This window comes from Prionailurus bengalensis, chromosome X (genome assembly GCF_016509475.1).
Source record: "Prionailurus bengalensis isolate Pbe53 chromosome X, Fcat_Pben_1.1_paternal_pri, whole genome shotgun sequence".
Lineage (NCBI taxonomy): Eukaryota > Metazoa > Chordata > Mammalia > Carnivora > Felidae > Prionailurus > Prionailurus bengalensis.
In genome coordinates this window covers 70258360-70263029 of record NC_057361.1, presented here as the reverse complement: position 1 = coordinate 70263029, position 4670 = coordinate 70258360, and positions in this window count along the sequence as shown.

Genomic DNA, 4670 nt, shown 5'->3' with positions numbered 1-4670 from the left:
TAACTGACTGAGCCACCCAGGAGCCCCAGAAAACAATCCTATTTAAAATTGCGCCAAAAATAATAAACACTGTTTTTTTTTTAATCATAGTGTTCTGTTTAAAACAGTTTGAGAAGTTTTGGAAATTTTGTGAATCCTGGATTTTGCTGTGAAACAATATTTATATTTCAATTTTAATACATAATGCCATTATAATCAAGTGACCTCCTTTGTGATCTTAGCCATATAAAACTAACATTTTCCAGTCCCTGGGTAATTCCCTAGTTAAGAGATCTTTAGTCTTCTTCATTATTTCAAGCTGTTAGAACATCATTCAATGCATTATTTCAATAACATTGGAACTGGTATCAAAATTGTTTATTAGTTACAATTGGATAAGGCACGGTTGTGAGATTCAAGTCACAGGTTTGACCTCCATTCAGATTTATTACTTTATACAAAGGGGGGGGGAACTGCTACAGAGCCACCATGAACCTGTATTCCTAATCTTGTCTTGCAGTCTGTCACTTGTAACAGAAGATTAGGTGGAAGATGTGGTTAGATATAGTCAACTTTATATGTTGCTTAAATGGTATAAAATAATGGATGTTGGAAAGGCTTTCCTGTCCATTTCTATTCACCCCATGTGACTCTGTTGGAAGTTTATTAATAATAATTTATTGGGGATAATTTTGTATATAGTGCAATAATTCCTGACAAAGATAAATTATTCTGTGAGTTATTCATACCATCGTGGCATTTGCTTAATCAGCTGCATTATTTTACAACACTGAGTGAAAAGCAGGACACTTATAGAAGGATAGTTGGGAAGGTGAGTAATTAAAACTGAAGAGGGATAAATATAGATCCTCCAGAAATCTTGAGGGAGAAATAACAATGGAAAGCACTAAATAGCTCAGGGGAAGGGGAGAAGGAATGTAAGATTCTAAAATCTAGAAGGTTAAATGTGTGTATAGTACTATAGGGCAGGAGTTAGGATAGAATATTCTAGTAGTAAAGCCATGGGGTCAAATGTGCTTTAATAGTTGTCAGGTATATGGTCTTAGACAAGTTATTTGAACTCTCTGTGTTTCAGTTTCTTTCCAAAATATGAAGGAAAAATAAGATACAGAGAGGGAAGCAAACCATAAGAGACTCTGCAATACAGAGAACAAACTAAGGGTTGATAGGGGTGTGGGAGTGGGGAGGTGAGGAAAATGTGTGATGGGCATTGAGGAAGGCACTTGTTGGGATGAGCAGTGGGTATTGTATGTAAGTGATGAATCACAGGAGTCTACTCCTGAAGCCAAAACTACACTGTATGTTAACTAACTTGACAATAAATTTTAAAAAAACCATAAAAAATAAATAAATCATAAAAATTAAAAAATATATATATATATATAAATAATGGTAGGGCCTATTTCATAGTGTTATTGTGAGGAATATGACAACCTATGATAAAGTACTTAGCACAGTGCCAAGCAGATGGTAAGTTCTTGGTAAATGTTAGCCAATGCTATATTATTACTTACAGAAAAAGAGATTGAAGGAAACCAAAGACAATTTCCACCTACCAATTTTGCCCAGGCAGAAATGGCTTTAAGAAACATATAAGGAAATAAAAACACAGCTCAAAATAATTTGAAGTATATTTAGTATCTTATTAGCAGGCTTGTCACATTTAAAGGAGAGCATAATTTTATTGGTATGCTCTCAATGGTCTTCTTACTGCCTTAGAAAACTCATTGCACTTCCTCACATCAAAGAGCTGCCACTGGAACTGGGACAAATCAGATATATTATCTTGCATTGAATAAAATATTGATGTCCTATAACATATCCACTTTTATTGACCCATTATCTGTGTGTGTGTGTGTGTGCGTGTGTGTGTATAGTTTTATAATCTTGTGTGAACCAAACTCATTGTGGAAAAGGAAAAAGTATTTCCTTAAAGAGTTATTTGATATCTGGAAGATGGCGGCATAGCAGGACACTGGGTGCACCATTTCCTTCTGATCTCTTTGATTCCACCCATATCTGCCTAAATAACTTAGGAAACTGACAGAAGACTAGCCCAACGGACTCTCCACAGCCAAGTGTAGACAATAGGCCCACGGAAGAGGGTATGAAGGGCAGAGAGGCAGTGTGCACCACCCGGACTGGTGGGAGGGAGCTGGGAGGGTGGACGGGCAGCCCGCTCAGCAAGGCAGAGCCCCTGAGTCTGGCTTGCAAAAGCAGAGGGACTGAACTGCATGAGTTCTGGCAGCCAGTGGGACTTAATATCTAGAAGTTTAAAAGTCAACAGCTCTGCTCTTGGAGAGCAGAGAGGGCAAGAGGACATTGGGAGGGAGAGTTGTTGAGCCCTGAGAGACAGAGCTCAGCTCGCAGGGGAACAAAGGTGCTGGCAAGTGCCATCTCCCTTTCCCATCCCCCAGCCCAAATTCCAAAGGGAACAGTTCCTGTCGCCGAGCTTGCATGCAGTACTCAAACACACAACACTGTGCTTCTGTGGATCCATCCCTCCGACGGGTCTGCCTCCCTCCCACTGCTGCAGGGCTTCTCCCACAGGGGACCACCAACTGCAAAGCAAGCTAAGCCAGCCCCTCCCGCCCCTGTGTACTTTGCAGATCCACCCTGGCTAATAAGCCAGATCCCATCAAAGCAGCACCACAAGCCTGGCAGTGTGCAAGTAGCCCAGACAGGGGCCACACCACTCCAGAGTGAGTCCTGCCACCAGGAGAGGGGAAGATATGGTACACACCAGTCTGACTGTGGCCCCAGCGGTGGGCTGGGGGCAGACATTGGGTCTGACTACGGCCCGCCCACCAACACAAGTTACTCCGGACAGCACAGGGGAAGTGCCCTGCAGTTTGGAGCCACCCCAGGTAATACCCAAAATGACAAAACAGAAGAATTCTCAAAAGAAACTCCAGGAAGTAGCAACAACTAATGAATTCATCAAAAACGATTTAAGTAATATAACAGAATTATAGTCATAATTTAGAATAATAGTCATAAAATTAATGACTCAAAAATTAATAGTCAAAAAAATGACTATAGTCATAGTCATTTAGAATAATAGTCATAAAATTAATCGCTAGGCTTGAAAAAGAGTATAGAGGACAGCAGAGAATCTATTGCTACAGAGATCAGGGACTGAGAAATAGTCAGGAGGAGCTAAAAAATGCTATAAATGAGGTGCAAAATAAAATGGAGGTGACCACAGCTAGGATTGAAGAGGCATAGGAGAGAATAGGTGAATTAGAAGATAAAATTATGGAAAAAGAGGAGCTGAGAAAAAGACAGAAAAAAAATCCAGGAGTATGAGGGGAGAATTAGGTAACTAAGTGATGCAATGAAACAGAACAATATCTGTATCATAATTCCAAAAGAGGAAGAGAGAGAGAAAGGGGCTAAAGGTGTACTTGAACAAATCATAGCTAAGAATGTCCCTGATCTGGGGAAGGAAAAAGGCATTGAAATCCAAGAGACACAGAGAATGCACTTCAGATGTAACTTGAATAGATCTTCTGCACGACATATCATAGTGAACCTGGCAAAATACAAGGATATAGAGAAAATTTTGAAAGCAGCTCGGGATAAACAGGTCCTAAACTATCAAGGGAGACCGATAAGATTAGTGGCAGACCTAACTACTGAAACTTGGCAGGCCAGAAAGGAATGGCAGGAAATCTTCAATGTGATGAACAGAAAAAATATGCAGCTGAGAATCCTTTATCCAGCAAGTCTGTCATTCAGAATAGAAGGAGAGATAAAGATCTTCCCAAAAAAACAAAAACTGAAAGAATTAATCACCACTAAACCAGCCCTACAACAGATCCTAAGGGGGATTCTGTGAGTGAAATGTTGCAAGGACCACAAAGTACCAGAGATATCACTACAAGCATGAAATCTACAGACATCACAATGACTCTAAACCCATATCTTTCTATAATAACACTGAATGTAAATGGACTAAATGCTCCAACCAAAAGACATAGGGTATCAGAATAGATAAAACAAAAAAACAAAACAAAACAAAACAAAAAAACCAAGACCTGTCTATTTGCTGTCTACAAGAGACTCATTTTAGACCTGAGGACACCTTCAGATTGAAACTGAGGGAATGGAGAACTATCTATCATGCTAATGGAAGTCAAAAGAAAGCTGGAATAGCCATACTTATATCAGACAAACTAGACTTTAAATTACAGGCTGTAACAACAGGTGAAAAACAGCATTATACAATAATTACAGGGTTTATCCATCAGGAAGAGCTAACAATTATAAATGTCTATGAGCTGAATACAGGAACCCCAAATATATAAAACAATCACAAACATAAGCAACCTTATTGATAAGAATGTGGTAATTGCAGGGGACTTTAATGCCCCATTTACAACAATGGATAGATAATCTAGACATAGGATCAATAAAGAAACAAGGGCCCTGAATGATACATTGGATCAGATGGACTTGACAGATATATTTAGAACTCTGCATCCCAAAGCAACAGAATATACTTTCTTCTTGACTGCACATGGAACATTCTCCAAGATAGATCACATACTGGGTCACAAAACAGCCTTGAGTAAGTATAAAAGAATTAAGATCATACCATGTTGACTTTCAGAACACAATGCTATGAGGCTTGAGATCAACCAGAGGAAAAAGTCTGGAAAACCTCC